At 45.3% G+C, this 12,486-nt stretch overlaps 1 protein-coding gene across 2 annotated transcripts in view; it reads right to left on the reverse strand.

Moving 5' to 3' along the window:
• Window positions 1-12,486, reverse strand: part of GPR45 (G protein-coupled receptor 45) — an 81,300-nt gene that overhangs the window by 16,194 nt on the left and 52,620 nt on the right. The window contains exon 1 of one of the 2 annotated variants that reach the window (XM_030828005.1): window positions 4,495-4,568. The exons of the other annotated variant lie outside the window; for it this stretch is intronic. The gene's annotated coding sequence lies outside the window, so the exon portion shown is untranslated. Of the gene's footprint in view, window positions 1-4,494; window positions 4,569-12,486 lie in introns of those variants that run through there. 2 annotated transcript variants of the gene reach the window in all.

Genomic DNA, 12,486 nt, shown 5'->3' on the forward strand with positions numbered 1-12,486 from the left:
CTCTTACAGTTCTGGCGGATGAAAGTTCAAAATCAAGGTGTCGTCAGGGCCACACTCTCTCTGAAGGCTCTAGGGGAGCATCCTTTCTTGCCTTTGCCAGCTCCTGGTGGCTCCTGGCAATCCGTGGCACTCAGCTTGTAGCTGCATCCCGCCCATCTCTGCCTCTGCCTTCACCTGGCATTATTCTGTGTCTCTGCCTCTCCTCTCCTTTTCTTGTAAGGACACCAGTCATTGCATTTAGGTTGCATCCTAATCCAGTATGACTTCATCTTAGCTTGATTACATTTGTAAAGACCCTATTTCCAAATAAGGTCATATTCTGAGGTTCCTGGTAGATGCGAATTTTGGCGGGGACAATACCCAACCCAGTGCAGGGCCATTTAGGTTCAGCACAGCAGGTTTTAAATATCAATAAGAACAAGTTGGTCTGTTCTGCTCCCAGATCCCATCCCCTAAGGCCCCTTCTAGACAGAGGTAGCATGGAGGGACCAGCTGAAGTCCGGATATCATCTTTACCCAAACCAGAACTCCAAGACCATTCAAAAACTCCCCCAGTGACTGACTGTGCAAACTGATTTGGGAAAAAAACCCTTCTGGACTTATTATATATTGTTTGTTTCTCTTTTCTAAGAACTATTTCTGAAGCTGTCCTTGAAATAAGTAACACAAAACAGTGCCCTTGAATCTGTGAATTGAAAAGAGCCCAAATGGATAAAACAAACCTAATTTTGGCAACAGATAATTCATAATAATATAGAAGAAGGTATCTAAAGGCTCCCTGGGCTGGGCGTGGTGGCTCACGCCTATAATCCCAGCACTTTAGGAGGCCGAGGCAAGTGGATCACCTGAGGTCGGGAATTTAAGACCAGCCTGACCAATACGGTGAAACCCCAACTCTACTAAAGATACAAAAATTAGCCGGGCATAGTGGCGTGTGCCTGTAGTCCCAGCTACTCTACTCAGGAGGCCGAAACAGGAGAATCGCTTGAACCTAGGAGGCGGGGGTTGCAGTGAGCCGAGATCGCTCCACTGCACTCCAGCCTGGGCGACGGAGCAAGACTCCATCTCAAAAAATAAATAATAATAATAATAATAATAATGAAAGCTCTCTGATTTAGAATATTACTATTTGGAGAAAATTACTCTTAATTAAGAGAAAAGTGATATTTTACTTTTCATTTCCTAAAAAAAGTTCTTCTTTCCTTTCAGCCTTTCTCTCTGTCTCTCTCCTTCTCCTCTCTGTCCATTCTTTTACAACCTCAGGAGTTAATAACAGTAGATTAGTTTGCTTGAAAGATTAAAAAAAATTAGAAAAAATTAATACAAAACAATATTTTTCCTACAACTTTTAAAGGAATATTTCTATTTCTTTGTTTGTTTGTTTGTTGAGACAGGATCTGGCTCTGTTGCCCAGACTGGAGTGCAGTGGTGCAATCTGGGCTCACTGCAACCTCACCTCCTGGGCTCAAGCGATCCTCACACCTCAGTGTCCCGAGTAGCTGGGACTGCAGGGCGCATGCCATCACACCTGGCTAATTTTTGTGGGTTTGTGTTTTTTTTTGTTTGTTTGTTTGTTTTTTGTAGAGGAGCGGGTTTTGTCATGTTGCCCAGGCTGGTCTTGAAAGCCTGAGCTCAAGCGATCTGCCTGCCTTGGCCTCCCAAATTGCTGGGATTACAGGTGTGAGCCACTGCGCCTGGCCAAGAAAGTTCATTATAATAAAATGAATATGGGCTTTGGAGTCTAGCCATGACTTGAGGTAGATCCGACGGCCAAACTTTTGAAGGCTATTTTAATTCTGACTGATGTGACTGTAGTTGAAAGGAATAATGAAAAACATTTACATCAAGAAGGAGAGGGGCACACGGCCTGTATCTGAGGACATATTTCCTCTGTATGTGTGAAGATGGATAATCACCGCAGTCCCCTGACCACCTCCCCAGTGTGTCCTCACTAGGTATGGAGACCCCGGGGCCAGGTTGGTGTGTTTCTCATCTTGAGAATGGGAGTGGGGTTTTTCAAATGTTGCCAAGAGTTCCGCCTTGTGGAGGTACCCCACTGGCTCCTTCAATTTCCCGGTCAGGCCTTTCTTCTCCACTGGCCACAGATGATCAGGGGGAAGTCCTAAAGCTGACTGTGTACACAAAAGAGCCTTTCTCAGTTGAAGCAAAGCAATCATACTTTACTGTCCTTTAAGTTTTTCTACTTTAATGTACCTCATTTTATTGTTACAAAATTCCGAAATACTATGAAATGCAAAAAAGAAAAAGGAAAGAAGAGCAAAAAAACTTTTAGAACTAGATCAGTCTTCAGGACGTGTTTTGAAATACGTAGTTGCCCCATTTGGGACCCAAGCTTCTGTATTTTTCACAACTACTGATAAGCATTTCTTCACCTATTTTACATGATGATCTTCTCAGTGCAATATTTTCTATTTTATAAAGTTGTTAGCAAAACATTGATCTCTTGTAGGTACTTGATTCAGTAAGGAAGAAAGCAGAAAGCACTCCACAGAATGGGGAAAACGTGGAAAAAACTGGGTGCTTCTCAGCAAAGCAGATTCCCACCAGAATAGCACTTTGGGGGTGAGCCTTAGGAAATGCACCCCCAGCACCCACCTGAGTGATTCTCCAATGCCCCATGGCAGAGAACCCCTGGGCTGCATCATTGCCACAGTTCCCTTTGTTTAGCTTATTTTCAGTCTGTGCTGGCTGGGACTGGACGCTTCACGTCTGAGAAGGAACAGCCTGAGTGATGGGAAAACGGCAGCACGAGAAGAAAGAGGACTTTGGGAATGAGGTATTTTTTCCTAAGGAGGAGTGAAAAAGGGGGTTAATCAGCTGCACTTTGGAATTATCAGGGACCCTAAAGCTGCCTGGCCCTTGTGCCTCTCCCTGGAGTGGCATAATTGGTGGGAGGTGAGGCCAGGGCATTCAGATCTTTATATCCCCTCTAGCAATTCCTCTGGACAGCCAGGGGTGAGAACCTGTGATACAGGATATCATGCGGCGAAGGGCGAAGCCTTGGAAGAAAACAGCGGACTTTGCAGTTACGAAGAGAGGAGATTCAGGGCAGTGGGGAGGGGCTAGAGGGAGCATCTTAGCTTGATGTTCTGACATTTGAGGCTTTACTGGTCCTAGAAGGAGTGCCCTTCCCAGGGCTAGCCAATTCTTAGCGATAGCAAACACAGGATGCACCCATGGCTGTGCTTTCTTTTTCTTCATTTTTTCTTTTTCTTTTTTTCTTGTTTTTGAGACGGAGTTTCGCTCTTGTTGCCCAGGCTGGAATGTAATGGCACAATCTTGGATCACTGCAACGTCGGCCTCCTGGGCTCAAGGATTCTTCTTCCTCAGCCTTTCGGGTAGCTGGGATTACTGGTGCGCACGCACCACCACGCCCAGCTATTTTTTTTTTTTTTTTTTTTTTTTTTTTTTTGTATTTTGAGTAAAGACGGAGTTTCACCATGTTGACCAGGCTGGTCTCCAACTCCTGACCTCAGGTGATCTACCCACCTCGTCCTCCCAAAGTGCTGGGATTACAGGCGTGAGCCACAGCGCCCGGCCGGGTGTGCGTTTCATCTGCAAACCAAACAATCCAGCGCCCCACACTCCAAGCACCTCCGCTATAGGGCTCTCACGCTCCTGGCCACTATCCTCCGCCCCAATCACTCCAGGGCAGATACCAGACAACCTAGGGAGTATGCGCCAGAGCTCACAGAAATTCAAACTAGCCTATCCTAGGCCTGCCTCACCTTTCTCAAGGAAAGCACAGTGAAGGCTCCTGCCATGTTTTTCCCCTTCCCCCCTTCCCGGGATTGGCCCTGGTGCTCCCCTGTGTGGCCCTGTGTGGCGTGGCATGCCCCCTTGTTTTGGGAACTGTGAATAACAAACTCTTTTCAATGGCAGTCATTCCCTGATCTGTCGGCCTCACCATACCTGAATAATAAAAAAAACCTGCATTTTAAAACTGGGAGATGCAAGCCGAGGTGGAAGAGGAGACGTCGAAAAGTAAAGTATTTTTGAAAGGTGGAGGGTGTGGGTGGGAGAAATGCAGCAGGCTGGCTAGGGGCAGAGGGTCGAGGGAAGGTTTCGTGTTTTCTAAAGTCATAATAGCTGTTTCACAGGGATATCGAAGACTTGGATTTACATTTACATTAAACAAAAAACAAACAAACAGAAAAACACAACAAGACTTCATTAAAAGAGATCTTACCCTGCCAGGAATGTGTTCACCCTGCCACCCGGCTGTGGTTTCCATGGGCTGCATGGGGTAGGGACGTGGAAGAGGAGAGTCTGAGACAAGGGCAGGGGCCCAGCTCATTGTACAGGAGCTTCGGAAATGATAACCAGAAAGCATAAAGCGTACCCTTGCCTTGACCCACCAAGATTAATGAGAATATTGTGGTGTAAGCACATTATTTCCTGAACAAAAGTTTTTTTTAACTTAAAAAAACTGTGGTAAAAGGCATATAATATAAAATTTAGTGCATTACCCACCTGTAAGTGTACAGTCCAGTAGTAAGTACATCCACACTGGTGCGCAAGCAATCTCCAGAGCTTTTTCATCTTGCAAAACAGAAATTGTACCCATTAAACTCGAATTCCCTATTCTGCCCTCCTCCAGCTCCTAGTAACCACCAGTCTACTTTGTTTCCATGAATTTGACTACTCTAAGTCTCTCATATAAGCACATTCTTTTCTCTTAGCACATATTTATATTCTGGTAGCAGAGGGCTGGGAGGGGGAAGGGAAGCATGAGAAGAGGAGGGAGGACACACGATGGTAAATCTGAATGAAGCCTATGATGGTATTAGCCACGGTTTGCTGAGAGCCTCATCTAAGCCAAATATTAGAATAATAGACTGTCAAATTTAACTTTTACCACAAACCCAGAGGTAGGGGTTAATTCTACTTAGAGATTGCATAGCTCGTCTGCCCAGGATGGCGGGGTGGCTATGGGGCAGTCTTTGAAGGTCTAACTCTAATACTGTTCCATCCTTTCATTCCTGGGCTGGGGCGGGGGCCGGAGGGACATCTGGAATGTGACAATGCCTCTCTGCCCTGGAGTACTGTCTTGGTGCAGCACAGCTATTCAGGAGGCATCTGCCTGAATCTTTGAGGGGTGGGATCTGGTGTGGGTGTCTGCTGTAGGGTACTGCCACCGACCAGTCTTGGGGCACATGGAGCCAAGGGCTAGAGCTAGAGAAATGCCTGCTTATGCTCGGTCAAGTTCTTGTTCAAGAGAAACTATGTAAATAGGAAGTTACATTTCAAAGAAACCCCATCAGACCAATGGTAATTACTGCTTGTAAATCAATTGTCATTTATCGTGTTCAATAAATATGTGGTTCTTCTAAGCATCTGAAACAATTTGTTCATAATTGTTTAATTTACAAAACAAATACCATTTCTTTGTCACCTTAAATGAATTGACTTAGAAATTCCATTCTAGGAATTGGTTCTAGGAAAACAATTATTGACATTTACAAAGATTTAGCTACAGGGATGCTTTATGCCTATAAACGAGAGAAGTTGCAAACTCATTCAAAATTCAATGACAGCAAGTTAGGAGGAGAGGTGATATAGCACTTGGGATAAATGTTGACTCTGCTCTTTGTGAGTCTTTATGAACCTGGGCCAGTTCCTTACCCTTGGTCCCTCATCTGAAAATGGGCATCTTGAGATTCCCTTTCTCAGTGTTATGGGGAGGAGCCCTGCAGTGCCTAGAATATGGTGAGCACTAGGTACAGGCTAGATTTTTAATCCTTCTGCCTGGCCATATAATGTCTAAAACAAAATTGTCTTAGGCACCAGAAACCACACTGTAGGCAAATATTCAAAGGCATGGAAAGATGTTCATGAATAAACAAGTACAAAATGAAGGCTCAAGAAGAGTTTGTAGAGCTTGACCCATTTATACATGTGTGGGTGTTAAAAACAAGATTGGAAGTAAGTGTGTATGTGTAATGGTTGTCTTGGGCTGACCCCGTTGATCTCCTTGCCTCTCACCTCCCCCTCCTGAAGTCCCTCATCAGCACAGCAGCCAGGGTGCTCCTGGTCAGATGCAAATCAGATCAAGTCACTCTTGTGCATCAGTTTTTCCATTGGCCCCAAACTCATTTGGAAATCGGAGGGAAAGCCAAAGTTATTACTTACAAATCTAGAAAGCTTTCTATGCTGTTTCCCTCAGCTCCACCTTTCCTCTCTGACCCCCATATTCTCTCCTTCCCCCACCCCCCACTCTGCTCCTCCACACTGATTTCCTTGCTGTGCCTGCAACATATGGGGCATGTTCCAGCCTCAGGACCATTGCATGTGCCCTTCCCTCTGCCCAGAATATTCTTCCTCCAGCTCTCCACATGTCTCCTTCCCCCACTGCCTGCAAGTCTTATTTCAGAAGTCACCTTTCAGTGTGTCCTTCCCCGTTCATCATAGTGGCCATGTTAACAACCAACCCACTGCTAGTTCATGCCCCTGTCCTCCTCTTCTTAGCGCTTATTACTAACATGCATGATAGACAGGGATTCCTATTGGTTCTGTTCACTATTGTACCTCCAGCACCTTTAACAGTCTCTGGAGCAGAGTGGCCACTAAGTAAACATTTACTAGATGGATGAATTATTTTACTTTTCTTCCATTGCTAACTTATATGTTCTAAGATTTCTGCAGTTAACATATCTTATTTTGCAATAAGGAAAAGGTCAATTGAAAAAATGAGCAACGTTTTATCTATATGTTTCTACTTTATGCCATTTCTGTTTTAACTCAAGATACTTGGATGTGATGGGCAGGAATGGAAAACAGAGACAGTGAGATGAAGGGAGAGAGAGGGAGACAGACAGAACCTGCTATTTCAGGCCGCATCCTGGATAGCAGCCAAGTCCTTTGCCAAATTTGGGGGCTGGAATTTAATACTACTGCTTATCAAGGAAGCCAACTTACTCATTGAAACCTAGGGCTAGAATATTTCAATACCAGCTGCTCCAATTTCTAGTAATTTCCAACATATTTTAATTGTTCAGGTTTCTAATAACATCAAACACATGTTTTCTCCAGCATGAGGAACACATTCAGTTCAAAAACAGCCAAGATGGAAAACATTGGAAGTACATGGCCAAGCCACAGGAGTGAACCAGCCCCCAGGTTAGCAATTTGCATGTGGCTTCCCCCGTATTCAGCCAAGAGAAGAGGTTTATTTACCATAATGGAGGCTCAGGTCAGGTTTCTTGAGACACTCTTTCACAATCAGGTCAAACACAAGCCTGTTCTGTGTTAACCTCCTCTGAGTAATGTTATCCGAGGCCTGGAGTGTATTGGAGATGATGACTTGATTCTTATCAGATTCAAAGATCACTCTGGAGAAGGACTGTGAGTGTCCCAAGTCTGTCCTTGCTTTTCTCACATAGCCTCTCTAGGATACCTCCTCTATTCTAAGTTCTGGAATGCTGCTCAGCCCAATTCCACACACCAAACCCAGCTCCCTATTTTGAGTACCAAAGTCCATGGGACATTGGCTCTTGGATATTTCATACCCAATCTGCCCAACATGGAACTCAGTAGCTTCACCCTCACAGGGGGCTCTCCCCATGCTCTGTATCTCAACAGACAGCCCATTTTCCTTGCAATTTCCAAAGCAGAATCCTGGAGTTACCCTTGACTTCTCCCTCTTCTCACCTCATGCTTCCAGCCAACCATCTATTCTCTGTCTTAAGAATCTCAAAAATCGATCCACTTTTTTCCATCAATGCTTGTGTTTGGGGTGTGCTCCTCTCTCAACTGGATCACAGCAACCAGCAGGCCCCAGGGAGGCCCTCCTTACATCCACCACAATCCACCCTCTGCAGTGGCCACAATCCACCCTCTGCAGTGGCCACAATCCACCCTCTGCAGTGTCATCCCACCAAGGAAGCTAGACCACATCACTCCCCAATTTAAAACCCATCAACGTAAGGTAATCCCTCCTTACCTTGGGATAAAGTCCAGACTCCCTCCCATGACTTACAAAGGTGTGTGCAGAGTCATTAGAAGGTTGTAAAATCAATAACCAGCACTTAAAAAGTAGAATAGAATAGAAATACTGTAGAGTGGTTTGTGCATGATGAGGGCCAGTGTTGTTTGTGACTGTTGATTCATGCCTGGGTGTGTGCCCTGAGTGTAATTGTAAGATGTATTATTATTATTAGTTTTTACCATGGATTGCAGTCAAGACAAGTTTGAAGAATACTAGTAGACAAGACCTTTTGGGATCTGGCTCAACTCTCCAGGATCCTCTTTTACTTCTCCTGCTTTGCAACATTCTCTGGTCACAATGTAGAATCTGCAGTATCTAGACATGTGCAGTATCTCAAACACACAGGTCCCACTACCTCCAGCCCTTTGTGCATGATGTTCTCTTTTCTTGCAGTTCCTTGCTTGCCCTTCATCTACTGAGCCCTGCCACAGCTTTTCTTGAGCCCCAGACAGGCGTGGGTCATCTGCCCTATGTCACACTTACACTGTTGTGCATCCCCTGATTTGTGTGTATCTTTTCAGGGCAGGAATCATGTCTTATCTTTTCACCTATGTACCCAGCACATTGCAGAGGGGCCAACACACCAGAGGTACTCAACAACCTTGTGTTGGACGAACAAACAAATAAGCCTATTCATTAAGTCAAGAGTAGTTCACCGAGGATTTCTTGAGCCTCTCTAATGTGCCAGACCCTGTGGACGCATAGAAACAAATGAGACTGCATTCCTGACTCAGATTCAAAGAGAATATGTCCCTGATCTCTGCTGCAGAGTGGCTTCTCCCCCAGAGAATGGCTCTCAGGCGAGTTCATGAGCAAAGCATGCTACAGGGGGATGTCTCCTAGAGGATAAAGGAAGATTCTTTTGTGCTCCCACAAATAGAAATTAAACAAAACCTCCCCTAGCCACATGACTTTACCCAAAATTTCATGACTAGATATGAACCCCCTCGTTCATGCAGAATTGTAATGTTTTGGGGCGATGAGAAGTGTCATTCCTTGGGCCTCAGCCAGAAATAAAGACTTTGCCAAGCTCCCCTACTGCCCTGGGGAGAAGGAATACATCATCAACCTCAGTTATTCACACCTCATGATGGATAACTTTATTAATCTGTTCTGAAATAAAGTGATGTTGGGCAGAAGTGGAGAAGCTGGAGAGTTCCAGCTCCTGAGACCAGGCATCTCACAGAGAAGGAGAGAGATAGAGGAACTGGAAGGACATGCTCCACTTCTGCCTCAGTGTGCCGGAGACCAGAGGGCTTTGGGGTCAGCCAACCTGAGTCCTGATCTTGCCCTGGCCCTGCCTGCTTGGGTAGCTGTGGCCAAGGCACCTAAACTTTCAGAATGAGTTTACTTACCTGTAAGAGGGGAGGAAATATCTATGCCCAAGCTTGTTGAAAGGATGAAAACAAAATTTGGAGGCTAACTCTCCATGTGGGCTTTCCATACAGAGTGCCCACGGTTATGAGGGCAGCTGGGGCAACATTTAAAATGGTCATGAGGGAGAAAATGTGAGCTCTTAAAATAGAGAGGGGGATCCTGGGTGAGGCTGGGAAACAGGCTCAGGCAACTGTTACACACCCTGGAGCAAAGAGTGGGTCACAGACCAGTTCTAAGAATGAAAAGTATCATGGCCTGTGATTAAGGAAGTAAAGAGGGACTTTTGCAAACCATTAAGCCACAAGGCACTTTTTGCATTAGTTTCATTTGATCTTTCCTTTACATATGTTATGAGCTTCTGTGTCCGGCAAATCCACCACCAGCAATGGAAAGTTTTCCACAGTGACCACATCAATTTGAGGAAATAGTTAAAGGAGTGAATATGCCTGCCTATTATCCCTTTGGGCCTTGCAGTCCTTCTTCTTATCTGATGTGAACACGCCTCGGGAGCATCTCAGGATGGCGTGTTCTCTATTTCCTGACCTGCTGGAAGACAGGCAGGAAATGAGAGGGTAGGCGAGGCCAGCTGGGCCCAGGGAAATGGAATACTCAATGTCTTTGTTCAAAATAACTTCCACTGATACCTTTGAGAAGCTAATATAAACCATGAGAGGGCGTCTTTGTGTTCCCGCAAATATTTAATATAAAACATGCACAAAACAGTCATTGGACTTTGAAGGAAAGGTGGTTTGTGTTCCCCAGAGAAATTCTAGAGTCAGATTTTCATGGAGTTTCTGTAAGAAATTTGTAAAAATGAGGAAAATGAGAGGCCCACTTGGCTCTTCCCATGTTGGGGTGAAGCATAGTGAAAAGTGGAGTGCACTTTACAGGCAGGACTAGCCGGAGGCTCACCAAGGTGGATGTGTTGGTAAGTTTATGTGTCAGCTTGGCTAGGCCATAATACCTACTGTGTCCAACATCAATCAGGATGTTGCTGTGAAGGTATATTTTGGATGAGATGAACATTTAATGCAGTAAACTTTGAGTAAAACAGATGTCCCTCCATAATGTGAGGGGATCTCATCCAGTCAGTGGGAAGGAAAAAGACTGAGGTGCCCTGAGAAAGAGAGAATTCTGCTTTTTCAGATCGCCTTCCACTTAGCCACAACATCCACCCTTCCTGGGAGCTCCAGGCTGCTGGCCTGCCCTCCAGATTTCAGACTTACAGCCTGTACAATTTCACAAGCCAGTTCCTTAAAATAAATGTATCTCTTTATATACTCACATCCCATTGGTTCTGTTTCCCTGGAGAACTTTGACTAATACAGGGCTGAACACCACACTCCCACTCCAGGTAGGAAGCCAGGTGGTCAGGGTGACAAGAGGGCTGGGGAGGAGGGTATTTATTGATGAGGGGGAGTGAAGTCAGGCTAACATCAGGGTAGTAGGAATCATAAATGGTTCTTGTTCCCACCAAGCTAGGAAATAGCAAGCTGGTTCTAAAAGGTTCAGGGTCACACATCTATCCGTTCATTCCTTTTTTCATGTAACAAAATCTTGATTCTAAGGCTCTCTCTAGGCACTGCGGGGCAGCAGTGAGCAAAGCAGGCCCTGCCTTCCTAGAGCTTAAGGTCTAGCAGGGAAGTGACAATACACTGGTAAGTCAGGATTTGAAGAGGAGGAAAGTAAAAGGATAGAGATAAATGGACTGCTTATCTTAAGGCCCCCCTTTTTGGTGGCACACACTGTGCTAGGTCAATAGGAAAGAGACAACCCCTCCTTCAAGGAGATTTTCTGAGGGAGGCCAGTGAGTTACCAGGCAGCTAAAATTCAAACTCTGTACAGGGGCCACACAGCATCCTGTGAGGCCACCGAGCTCTTAGGAATGCCCGGCACTTAGACTCATTCCTGGAGGAAGTGTCTTCAGAGCTTCCGAGCAGCTGCAACCCTCCTCAGGTCTCCCCCTTAGGGAAGATATGCATAGCAGCAGACTTATGCACATGTGAAGCCCCACAGGTGGGCTCCCAGGGGCTCTGTCTCCCTCAGGCACTCTTCCCCCAGGTGCTGCTTCCTGAGTCTTTGCTTATTGAGTTGGTCCAGACCAGAAGGCTGCCTCCTCCCTTGATTCAGATTCATGCAGGTCTGCATGGTTTCTAGTCCAGGACATAAGTAATGTCTCCATCCTCCTACATTGAAAAGCCCCAGTCAGTCAAGGGGGCGGAAAAGAGAGAGAGCTTAAAACTGCAGTTCAGATGCGAGGGAAAAACAAGCTGGAGTTTCCAACCACACAAACTAGGGCCTCTATGAGCTGTGGTCTCTCTGGTCAGGCAGACTCCAGAAATCAACAGAGGGGATGTGCCTGGGGCTGGCTTGGTGGCAGTGGGGGCTCTGAGCTGAAAGATCTGAAAGAGTTTTTCCTTGCTAATGGCAAATTGTAGACTGCACACACTGAGCAGGGGCTGATGACCCTTCTCTGTTGTTAGCAACTCTTCCTAAACCCAACGGCTGACCACAGCATTAGCAGCATTTGCAACGTGTGTGTCTTCTCCAGAGCCCTTTCATTTTGCTTGAATGCCTGAGGGAAATGTCCCCTTAATTGCTAGAGATGTGGTGGCACCTCTCTCTTGTATTTTGCACACATGGTGATGGAGGAAGCCCAGTTGGAAACAAGCAAAGTATTAATGACAACTGCAAATGGAAAGAATGATTGCACCCCAGCAAGAGCAGAGGCTGCAAGGGAGCAAAGAGGTGGCACTGAGAACACACAAGACTAATATTTTATCTCGTGGATTGGGTTTTAGTTGAGAGAAAGGATCACGTCTTTCTATTTATTTTATATTCCTTCTACCGAGGATATTAGAGAGATTTACGTGAGTGAACACAGTCACTATTTATTACATTAAAATGTACTACAGTAAGCTCTTAATTTTCTGCATCAATGGCAGGAGGCATTTCTGGGTGGCAGAAGTAGTAATAATAATGATAATGATATTAATACTAACTACTACCTAAAGACTGAAACCTTCAGACCTGAAACTATGAAACTCCTAAAAGATAACCATAGGAGAAAGTTCCATGACATTGAATTTGGTAATGATATC

Source organism: Nomascus leucogenys, chromosome 14, assembly GCF_006542625.1.
Source record: "Nomascus leucogenys isolate Asia chromosome 14, Asia_NLE_v1, whole genome shotgun sequence".
In the NCBI taxonomy this organism is placed as follows: Eukaryota; Metazoa; Chordata; class Mammalia; order Primates; family Hylobatidae; genus Nomascus; species Nomascus leucogenys.